This window comes from Camelus dromedarius, chromosome 11, assembly GCF_036321535.1.
Source record: "Camelus dromedarius isolate mCamDro1 chromosome 11, mCamDro1.pat, whole genome shotgun sequence".
Classification (NCBI taxonomy): Eukaryota; Metazoa; Chordata; class Mammalia; order Artiodactyla; family Camelidae; genus Camelus; species Camelus dromedarius.
The window spans coordinates 44,265,724-44,277,859 of NC_087446.1; the positions used below are offsets into that span (position 1 = coordinate 44,265,724).

Consider the following 12,136-nt stretch of genomic DNA (forward strand, 5'->3'; position numbering starts at 1 on the left):
CATGGCCAGTCTTGTTTCGTCTATACTCCCCACCTAGTTCCCATTCCCAGAGTATTTTGAAACAATCTCGGGTATCGTATCACTTCATCTATAAATATTTTAGTATGTACCTATAAGGATAACTTTTAAAAACCCCACAAAAACATTAAAAATAATTCTCTCATATAAACAAATAGTCAGTTAGTGTTTAAATTTCCAACTATCTCTCCTAAACATCATACATTTTTAAAGGTTTGCTTATTTGAATGGGAATCCAAAAATAAGGTCCATACATTGTGATTGGTTGATAAGCCTTTTAGGTCTCTTTTAATCTATGCTTCCTTTCCATTATTCTTTTTTTTTTTTTTTTTTTAAGTTTCTTCAAATTTTTGTTGAGGAGACTGGGTTTTGGCCTGTAGAGTTTCCCATAGCCTGGATTTTGCTGACTACATCTTTGTGGTGTAGTTTTACTTGTTCTTCTATCCTCTGAATTTCCTATAAATGAATAGCTTGATAGGACATTTCTAACTTGTTTTAAAGCTAAAGAAATAGGTGATTGCAATTCTGCCTACCTAGGATAACCTCAACTGTAAACTCATATCTGGAATGAGCAGAAAAGGAAAGGGTTTTTTAGACTATTTTCACTGCCATTGCTCTCCTTTTGAACTCTTCTCTCTCTAACCACAGCACACGGCTGATGCCCTTCAGGACTGTGAGAACCCTCCTGTTCACACTCCTCCAGCCCCCCAAACCCAGAAATCCCCAGACTGCTTCATTCTACCCAATGGTTCTCCCACTGTCTGGAAACTTCTGCCCCCACACCCCACCACAGAGGGACCTGTGTATTGATCCTACCATTTGCCAAAGGCTTACTGTATGCCAACGTTGGCTACCTACTTGACACAGATTATTTATTTTAATCCTTGCAACAATGTGATAAAGTAGGTGCTGGCCCCCCTTCACTTCATGCTTGCCAAAGTCCTGTCAGAGCCTACACACCCGTTCTTCCCTCTCCTGAAAACACTGCCCCCTTTCAGCTCTTTAATTCCCACTCATGCAGACCTCACACAAGCCTTTCTTGACCCCCAAGCTAAGTCCAGTTACACATTCAAAGCACTAACATATTTATCCTCTGAAGTCCTTTAACACAGACTTAATTTTTTAATTATTTGATTAATGATCAACTCCCTTCCAGCCTGCAAGTTCCCAAAGGACAGACACTGGATCTGTTTTCACTCATCCTTGGCATTGTGTAGGCATACACAATGTGTCTGTCCTGGTGCCTGGCACACTCAACACGTATGTGTTGAATGAATTAGAAGCTAAGATTATGCCCAAGGCCAGCTAGTCAGTAGTGGAATAAGACTGTGAGCCAAGTTGGTCTGACTGTAGCCCAAATTTCACCCAAATTTATCCCAGCCTCTGGATGGTGTTATTTGGACTGGTTGCTGACTCAGTGCAGAGCCAGCTCAGGACCAGCTTAGTTTCTGTGTGTGTGGTCTCACTGTCACCTGTTTCCTGCTGACCTGTGATTGGAATCCCAGTGTTCACCTCTCTTAACAAAGCTTCACAAGTATATTTCGGCTTCTGTTCCATTTAAACTCAGGAATTTCATGACTTGACTAGACATGGTAATACATAATTTACCTATTTTTTTAGGATATGACTAATTTGACTTAAAGCCCATATTCATTCTTTATAAACAGATTTTTGAGCCACAAAAATATTTTCATCACTGGGGATTCAAACAAGAATAGACAAAGTCCTTTCTATAGAAGGGAGTAGGGAGACAAGTAAACAAGATTGTAAAGATAAGAAAAAGTATAGGAAAGAGCCTCTGGGGTGGGAAAGTTTTACCAAAAAGGGTGACATTTCCGCTGAGTCGGGAGAGGTATGTCAAAGTTTGCTTGGTGGACAAGGGCAGGGAGTAGACATTCCAAGCACAGAGTCGGGCGCAGGGTTCATGAGAGATCATGGCACTTCCGTAGACTCAGAGCTTGCTATAGTTGGATCAAAGACTTGTGAGGAAAGACATGAGAGAAGACATAAAGTGGTAGCTCAACTCTTCCTTGTGATTAGAAATCATTATGGGTTTTAAGTAGGAGCGGTGATGTGGTCCAGGTAGCATTTAGGAGGAAAAGCAGGATGATACTGTAGATTGGAGGGGATAAATCTGGAGATCATTAATTAACAGGGAGATAGTTAGGGGACAATTACAGGATCATGGGTGAGAAATGTCTGAATCTTGGTAGAAACAGTGGGAAGGAAAAGAAGGGAATAGATTTGAGGAATCAATGAGAGTTTGTGGAGGTGGTTGGTGAAAAAGTAGTCTAGAAAGACCGCCATGTTTATATCTTGGGTGATTGGTTATATAGTACTTGCTGTCTGAAGAAATATAAGTGAGCAGGTTCATTCTAGGAATTTGGTTCTCACATGTTAAGCCCAAGGGGAGATGTCTGGTAGACAGCTGTCCATATGAACTTAGAGCTCAGAAGAAGGGTGAAAAGTGGAGATAAAAATTTGGAGATCATTGAAATGTAGGTGTAAATTGAAATCGTGGAAACAGATGAGATACCCCAAGAAGAGAGCAGAAGCAGGAAGAACATACCAGAAATTATATCCTGGAAACATCAACATTGAAGGCAGTGGTTCTTAATTTTTTTTTTCTGAGTCATGGACTCCTTTAATAATGTGTTGAAAGCTAGGGTCTACTCTCCCCAGAAAAATAGTTACATGCATGTGAACACAAAAGCTATGGCTTCTTGAATGGTGTATGGGCCACATTCTGAGCTCTTTGTAAGGTGCGGTTATAAAAACAGAAGCAGGTCAAGGTCATAGGGAAAAGACTGATCAGAGAAGAAGGAAAACACAGAGAGACTGTTGCTATATATAGATCAAAAAAAAAAAACAGACAAAAGAGAAGTTGATTGTGCTAAAATATTTAAGAGAATACAAGAGAGATTAAGATGGAAAAGTGCTCAATGAATTTAACAACTGGAAGGTTGTCATCAGTGACCTTTTAAGAGAATATTTTAATAGTAATGAAGGCAAAAAAGCCGTATTGTAGTGAGCTGAAAACTGATGGGCAAGAAGCCTGGGGCCATGAGCATAGCGTCCTTTGGAAGCATCATAATGACAGGAGGGAAAAAAGATAGCCTGGTAGAGACAAGGTTGAGTTTTTAACCTTTCATCACATTAATATATGAGAGAAAATGACATTATTGATGGAGCCAGTCTCAGAGGATGTGGGAAGGCCACAGGATTGAATGGATGTGGCCTGTTTGTAGGTGGATGGAGGAAAGTTGAGAGAATTCCTGTCTAGCAGTCTCTCTTCTTGTGGACAAGATCTCATCATTAGTTGAGTGAAGATAGCAGGAATGGGGCAGAGGACTTTGGGGAATCTATGGAATTGCTGGGTGTAGGAGAAGGGGAGACCAGGGATGTTTAAAAGAATTGCTCAGGGGTACTCGGGGGCACCTGGAGTTGGCCATGTAGATTTAGCCAGTCCTCAGATTATGGATTTTCAGCATCAGTGTTCTCCAGGAAATTGCTTCAGTTCTGTCTGTTTCTTAAAGAAGGATGATGGGTGCATGTATGAGTAACAGTTTTAAAACGGCAAATATCGGGAGGAGCTTAGAAGATTAAAAATGTTGATTGTGCTGTATGTTCTAGGCAGTGGCTTTTTCTGTGTAGAAGAAAATGTATAGTCATGACTGTTACTGGAATCTTTTGCTAGTAAGACTGGTTCTCTAAATTTTGGATTTTGAAAATCTAATTATGAAGTTACAGACTTTTTTTTTTCTTTCTGTTTGTCTCTTTGGTAGGAACAGAACAACAGGCCATTGGAAGATATCTTGTCATATAGTATTCTGATATATGAAATCGAAATTATATGAACAAAGAAGTTAAATTAAGGCATGTCTCATAACCTTTACCCAAAGTAGTTTAATGCATTTTTTCAAAACATGAAGTTAAGGCAGAAAGTGTGTTTTTTTCCCGGTTTTCATCAAAGAAGTTAAGCTAATACCATCCATGTGGATTCAATAAAAAATATATTAAAGAATTTCAGAAAATTACCTGAAGCTAAAACTAAGAAAAATATGACCTAATATTAAATAGTTCGAAAGCTGTCACTGAGGCTATCTCCTGACATTTCTAAGTCAGTTAAAAATTTCAAACACTTACTTTTTATCAGTAGAGAGAAATAAATATATACCTTTAGAGATAACTATACATTATAAAGAACTCTGGAAGTAATGGAACATTAACTTTGCCTCTTTATTACCCAAATTTCTTGACACATTATGTCATTCTGTTAAAAAAAAAAAAAAAGTGATGTGCTGAATTACACCACTGTGCGAGCTGTGTGAAGGTGAGAACAAGGAAATGAGATACTGATGAAGAATAAATATACGGCATGAGGTGTAAGGGTAATGGCTCAGGTTTTAAATTATTATTAGAGGAGTAACTTTTAGCACATTCTCTCCCCTTCCCCCCACATAAATTTGCAGGGACTGCTCCTGCAGCTGTAAGAAAAGAAATCTTCAGATATAAATCTTGAGATGTGAAGGAAAAAAATAGAAAAAGTATTCCTTTTCCAGAACTGAAATCTCCCTCTCCCATCTCCTCTAGAACACCTGCATTCATACTGCTGCTTTATTAGCCCTTCCATGGTCTCCAGTAATTATTCTGTCTTAGTATCTAGGAGAAACCAGCTGCGCTCCTGAGTTCCTCCACCCTGGTTTCTTTCCCCGTGTCCCCTGTAGAGACTGTCCCTAGTCCCCAGAGTGCCAGCTGCACCACTTGTAATAAAGTTTTCTTTACCCTGTCCTGTCCCTTACCCCGCTCAATGTTGTCCAATACTGTCTGTCTCTCTAGTGCCTGATTTTTAGGTTGGCACTACCCATAACTTGGCAAATACTTGAATTAGGGCAAGCTTACTCTGAGAAGGAGGAACTTGTCCCAGAAATCTTGAGGAATAAAGAGGAATGAAACTTTCAGAAGCCCTTCTGCTGCCTGCATATTGCTCTTTCCATGGGAACTTTTGGCAGTCTGGTGAAAGTGTGTTGAACAGGGGCTGTATTTTATTTAGAACCTACACGGTCTTTATACCGATACCCTTTTTTTCAGTCTTCAGAAGAACTGAAAAAAAACCTTTTCCATTCTCCAACGCTTTGCTCTTCTACTCCTGGGTAACCCCTCCTTCAAAAAACAACAACAACAATAACCCTAGCTTTTGGTTTTATCTAATGCAAAATAGCAATATAGCTGTCTATTGCATTGCTTTCCTATCTTCAGGAATCTTAAAAGAGTGACTAGCCAGTGATTTGTCAGATAACCAGGTCTGTTTCTGGTTTGCATGAGCAGTGATGATTCCAAACCCGAGGAGGAAAAAATGGAAAATGTCTTAGATATTTCAGATTCATGTGAAGCCAAACTGTGTGATCTCCTGCCAGTTTTAGTTTACAAAACTCTCGTGGTCCCGGGTGTGTTTACTTGGACCTTAAGTCTTGCTATTACCATCATATTCCAATAACTTCTCTCCCTCACCCCAGCCCTGGGACTGTGGTCTAGTCTAGTGTGTATAAAAGCCATGACTAGAACAGAAGAACTAGGCTGATGGAAATTATCTCCTTAAGCAATGTTAATTCAATGTCAATTTAATCCAAGGCCAGTGACATAATTGAATAACCACTCAGCATGAGAAGGTGCCTTTTCTTTTCGTTTCTGAAACAAGTTCCTCTTAAAGCCAGTCTCTAAAGAAAGCAAGAAAAAAGTTATTGTGGATATTTCAGTGACCTTGCAATTGCATATTGTGATGTACAGAATGCAGAATTTATGTAAATTTATGCAATTTTACTTAAAAACTTTTAAAATTGTATAAATTGCATGTCATTGTAATTATACATCTGTAACCTATAGGAGAGGCCTCAGTGGGAAATATGAACCAGAGGACCATTGGGCAAAGGTCAAGTTTCAGAGCTGGACCTTGTTTACACTGCTTGCTTATATTCTTTCTGGGAGCCTGATTGCTAAAGTTTTGTCCCCAAACAAGCATAAAACGGTTACAAACTAGGCCCAGGTTGGCTGGATATCAAATGTCAATGTTCATTTGATCGCTCCTTTTTCGAAAATGTTCTCTATTCTCTGTGTATGCTGTGGTGACTGGCCACACAGCAAAATAGAAGAGAATCTTTTGACTGATGAAAGTAATTTAGCAACTGCCAAAACAGAGAAGCTGCTGCCTATCTGTAGAATCAGAGGCTAATGCCATTTCACCACAACGGAGTGTTCTGGAACGCACCAGTTTTACGCATCTGGATGCTTCTTGGTAGGTCATTCATGCATCCAGCAAATATTTACTAAACACCTTGCTGTGCACAAGGCTGAGTGAATCTCCAACAGAGTGTTGGAAAAAACATTTAATCCCATCCTTAACATAAAGAATCCAAAATGTATTTGAGAGTACACGATATATTCACGTGAAAAGTTTCATAATAAGAGGGGAGAGAGAAATAGCTCAGTGGTAGAGCACACGCCCAGCAGGCACAAGGCCCTAGGTTCAATCCCCACTACTTTCATTAAAAGGAATCTAAAAAGGGGGTGGAGGGGTATAGCTCAGTGGTAGAGCATGTGCTTGGCATACACAAGGTCCTGGGTTCAATCCCCAGTGCCTCTGTTAAGCAAAAAAAAAAAAAAAAAAAGAAAAGTTTTATAATAATACATGATGGTACATGTTTAAGGGCTAGGCTGGTTTAAGTGCTATCACAGGTAAGGCTAAAGGCTTTATCCTGTAGGTAAGGAGCGATAGGAAAGGACTGTGATATGGCAAAAGCAATACTAATTTATAAAGATACATACACCCCAACATTCATAGTAGCACTATTTACTATAGCCCAGACATGGAAGATACTCAAGTGTCCGTCAACAGATGATTGGATTAAGAAGATGTGGTTTATACATAAAATGGAATATTACTCAGCCATAAAAAAGAATGAGATACTGCCATTTGCAACAACATGGGTGGACCTAGAGAATATTATGCTTAGTGAAATAAGTCAGACAGAAAAATATAGAAAACTATATATTAATTACATGTGGAATCTAAAAAATAATACAAATAAATGTATGTGCAAAACAGACACAGACTCACTGACACAGAAAACAAACATGTGGTACCAAAGGGGTGAGGGAAGGGGAGGGGCAAATTAGGGGTACAGGATTAAGAAATATAAATTACTATATATAAAATAGATAAGCAACAAGGATATACTGTATAGCATAGGGAATTATACCCATTATCTTGTAATAACCTATAATGGAATACAGTCTGCAAAAATAGTGAATCACCATGTGGAACACCTGAAACTAACACAATATTGTCAGTCAATGATACTTAAATAAAACAGTGATGTTCTAATTAGACATACTGGCTTATGTTATGGCAGATATTTTAAAGGGGCAGGCAAGAAGAATATTTAAGAAATGTTACAATAATGCCACCTCAAGGAAATAAAAGCTGGGTTAGGGTGGAAGCAGTAGGAATGAAATGAAGAAGCAGAATCAAAAGAGGATATGAGAAGAGAAAGGATAAGATTTGGGTGTCTGGCTATCGGGAGATGAGGTAGAGGCAAGAAAAAGCAATTCTGAGGTTTGCTGTTACTGGAAAAATGGTGATACTGTTGACAGATATAGAGCAATGAGGCGAGGAAGCTGGTTTGGGAAGGTGATGAATGGGGCGCCATGTGCACAAGCATGGTCATGGGGCAGTGTGAATGGTTCACACTGAGCATCATTGCACAGAAGGAAATAATTCAATCTGTGAAAGTGCAGGCGTTTTATGACTGAAAATAAAGAGTGAAGAGCTGAGGCTTGAGTCTTAATGATTTTCTGAGAGTATGAACTGAGAGGAAACTTCATAAGGACACACAGGAAGATCAAGATGTGGGAGAAGAATCAGCAGACTGTTGCAGACTCCAAGGGTAACGAGTTTTGAGTTTGAAGGATGAAATTTTGCAGAGAGGTGACAAGAAGAATGCCAGGGAAGAATATGAGATCTGGCAATTTTCAGTCTAGACATTCAGGCGTCAGATTATTTTAAGCATTGGGCACGCTCGTTCGTTTTGTTTGGTACTTTAACATTGAACTATTTTCCATTCTTGCTTATTTTAGTAGATTTCTTCTGGCCTTTCACATACCATATAGGAGCTATTTTATACTCCTTTGGTGGTTCTCCTACTTGGGGCCTGGCTAATCTGAACACGCCTGTATGCTATAGTAACAGTAAGCTGTAAGAATTCAGTGACTGGAGTATGGTAAACACTCCACAAAAGTTATTTGTAAGATTTCAAGCTTTATGGCAGTAAGTTCTATCTTTTTAAATCACCTGAAATTTTCTTTGGGACAAATCTGATACCTATATTGTTCTAGTGTTTTCCCATGAATGCTTATATCCGCATCATAAGACATGAAGTTAAAAGAGGTTTGAGAGCCATGGTTTTATGAAGAACCTTTGATTCTTAACTCAGAGGTTCCTGCAATTATTGTGCTTATTAGATTAAGTGTGCACCATAAACTCCAAACTTCAAAGATGGAAAAGAAATACTGGATTCTCTCCATTCCTTCCAATGGTTAATGCAGTTCTCCGCTTCATTTCTTCATGTCTACCCAGAAAAGAGTGCCAGAGTGAAGGCCTTCTGAGTTGTCCCATTTTGCTGTTTAAATGATGTCTTCATCTCTTCTGGAAGGAACAACCCTAATATTCAGCCAAGTCGCTTGGAAGCAAGTTAAACGGCCTCCAGCACTCCTTTCTTGATAATATTTGGGTGTCTTTTATATTTCTCTATGAAAAGAAAATTTACTGCATGGCAAACCAGGCCAGCAAGATTTCTCAGCAACTTAATTTAGAAGTGAATTATTCTTCTGAATAGACCCATTCTTTGTTTGAATACAAGGCAGTCTTTTCATGCGTTTCCCAAATAAGCACCCTAGTTACCTCTACCTGACTTTCCACTAGTGTCACTTAATGAAACAAAATGTACTTTTTCCTAATAGAGGTTTCATGCTCTCCAGTATGCCACCTCCCTAGTACAGTTCATGCTCTGAGTTCCTTTTATCTCAGTAATAAATCTGCAGTTTGTGAAACTTGTTCCCAAACTTTAAAGCTAGCTCTCTGTTCTTTTTGGCATAGAATTTAGGTTTTATTTGCCCCCAGATCAGTTTTTCCAGGGGAGAGGTTTAGGACTAAGAATATTTATTATATTATAAATAAAATTAAAACAGAAAGTCCTGTCTCAAAATTATAATATGACATTCATAAATCTATCACTTATTTCATCAGCCATTTTCTATGACTTTGGGGGAAACAGTTAAGCCTTTAAGTTAAATGAGGAATATAACTCATCCTCTATCTCATGTTGATGATAATTTATTTGTAAAAGTATTTGTATGGTATTGGTGGTTTTGGTAGGTTGCTTTATAACGCCAGAGTGAACCCCTGAAAGAAGTCAGTGTCAAGATCAGACAAATGGTTGATTGGTTTCTAAGTGGTTTTCACTTTGGATTTTTAAGAAGGCAATGGACATGGACATGAACAAGCTCCTTTTAAAAAATAAATACCAAGTACGAAGAAAATTATATATTTTGGAGATTATAGGAGCTTTGCTATCTCTAAAAAGAAAGCCAAATAAAAAAAGGTTCTTTCTGGCAACTGCCTTTTGCTAATGAAATTGAAGGAGAAGACACTGTTTCAGCCAGTTCCTGCCTTGTGATACAGTCTTAGAATTGTAGTAGAAAAGCCATGATGTTTACTGATTCTCAAAGAAATCCCAAGGACACCCTAAAACCTCTAGTGTGAAACTTGTCATTGATAAGATGAGAGTATTGGCTGGCCGGAGAAGTTCATTAAACATAGCTATATCCTGTGAGGCAGTCATGCCAATGCTAATTATGAACTCTCTGGTACCAAAAATAATGGATTTAAGCTTCCCAACCTACTTCACCTGACCATACTCAAAAGCAACAACAGGAGATCCAAAGGTTCTATGAAGTTATGTTTATGGACGCTGAGGGAAATTCTTTCAGTCTCACATTCCGTGAACATCATCAAAGGCTTTTGAAAGAGATACTCAGAAGCTACTTAAATACTGAGTCTTGTTTTCTTAAAGCACACTTTCACGGAGACATGCAAGAGATTTAAATAAAAGGTTCTATGAGCATCGCTGTACTAAATAGACATCCAAGAAGAATATTTCATTTATGACTAGAGATTTATACAAATAGAGCCAGTGGTTATCATCAGCCACACAGAACTGAAAGCAGGGTACATGATTAATGTCTGTTTTTAAATAAATGTATTTATTTCACTGTAAAAGGTGTGGAACCACATGTAGAAAATTTGGAAAAGAGAGGAAAGGAAAAAAAAATCAGTTACCATCAGTTCTGCACAGTCATTGTTTTAATCTTGGTATCTAGTCTTTCATCCTTTTTCTTATTAATGCAGAAAATGGTTTTTAAGACTTACTGAAATTATGTTTTTTTTAACATTGTGTATTGATTTATAATCATTTTACAATGTTGTGTCAAATTCCAGTGTAGAGCACAATTTTTCAGTTATACATGAACATATATATACACAAGATCTTATGGTAGCTCACAGAGAAAAAAATGTGACAATGAATGAACGTTAGTTTTTATAAATGCAGTTTTAAAATATGTCATTCATATATAAACACACATTTAGTTTGTAATGTGATAAAGCTCAAAGATACAATTTTGGAGCAACAAGTGGTAACATGTGGAATTTGAAGCAATATAACTACTGAAATGTTTTATTTTCAGCATATTTGCACTCTATTCACTCAGCTCTTTTCCATCATTAAATGTACTATGAATACAAATATTTAGAATAAGTCCTGGCATGTGGTATGCATTACATAAATAGATGTTATATTACTGTTGCTAGTTGCTATTACTGTACTTGGTAATATAAATAACCCAAAAGTTATTAATTATAAAGGCATATAGCGCTAAACCCTTTCATAATGCCAACCAAAATATGTTTTAAAACTAAATGGTAAATATTATCTAGGAAAGTATAGAGGGAAGTGCAGTGTGGAGAAGTCATTTAAAACACTTGGATTCATGAAACACCATCTAAGAAGTAGCCCACTTTTAATAGGCGTTGGTTTTCCCAAAGGGATGTACTTAATGTTCTCTTTTTCAAAGGAACTCATTCCAGTTGAATTACCTTTCTTGATAACACTCCTTTCATCAGACTTCTTGCGATCCTCTGCCTTCCCTTAGACAGCGTAGGAATTCACTCTCATGACCCTTTATCTTCAGGCTCCTTCTAGTGAATGAATTTAGTAAAATTAATTCACACAACTCTGTTACCCACCTAGGGAACCCTTCTCAGTGGTCTTTTGGAACCACTGCCACAATTCAAAGGGATTGGAGTGGGAATTTGGTCAATGAAAGTACTCCTTTTGACTTAATGAAATCAGGAAGTATTTTTCAGCCAACTGCAAGTATAAACGATGTCTCTATCAGTGCTGAGATTACCCTCTTGCATTACCATCCTCATGTTAAACTCCTTAACGCCTAAAATATTGATATTGTGACATAAAGCAGTTACGTGAATGTCTACCATGTATCTTTCCTATTTTCCATGTTGGAAAATAAATTTTATACTGCATGCAAGAAGGGCCATGTTCTTTTTTAAACCTCTTTCTAGCCCATGTTTATGTAATCAGTTTAGTTAATTAACTTATCCAAATTCTGGATATCTCTACAGATAACTGTAGAACCACTCAATCAGTCTAACTCTCATTTTGGTATCTATACTATTTGTTGATTTTTATTCCTAAGCAAGAAAACGTTGTTTCCATCATAAACCCTCTTAATAAGCCAGCTGAGAATCAGTTAAGCATCAAATCTCTACAGTGAGATTATATGTCACTACTTTCAGTATTTCATGGCTGTTCAAGTAGCAAGAATCACTTTCTCAACTAAACTTAGTAGGAAAATGAAAATGTTTACAATGTAAAGCTTTATGGCTTGTTGTCATTTGTGGTGGTGGTCTTTGCATTGTCAGACTTTTCTCTCCATAATTAAATTTAGATGTTAAATATAAACCTTCCAAAGGAAATGATACTGA

The 12,136-nt window shown here is 37.6% G+C and overlaps 1 protein-coding gene and 1 non-coding gene across 2 annotated transcripts in view; both read left to right on the plus strand.

The window, feature by feature from the left end:
• Positions 1-12,136, plus strand: part of WIF1 (WNT inhibitory factor 1) — a 65,479-nt gene that overhangs the window by 25,498 nt on the left and 27,845 nt on the right. The window lies entirely within an intron of this gene.
• Positions 6,587-6,658, plus strand: TRNAA-GGC (transfer RNA alanine (anticodon GGC)). The gene has a single exon. It is a non-coding gene; the product is annotated as a tRNA-Ala (tRNA).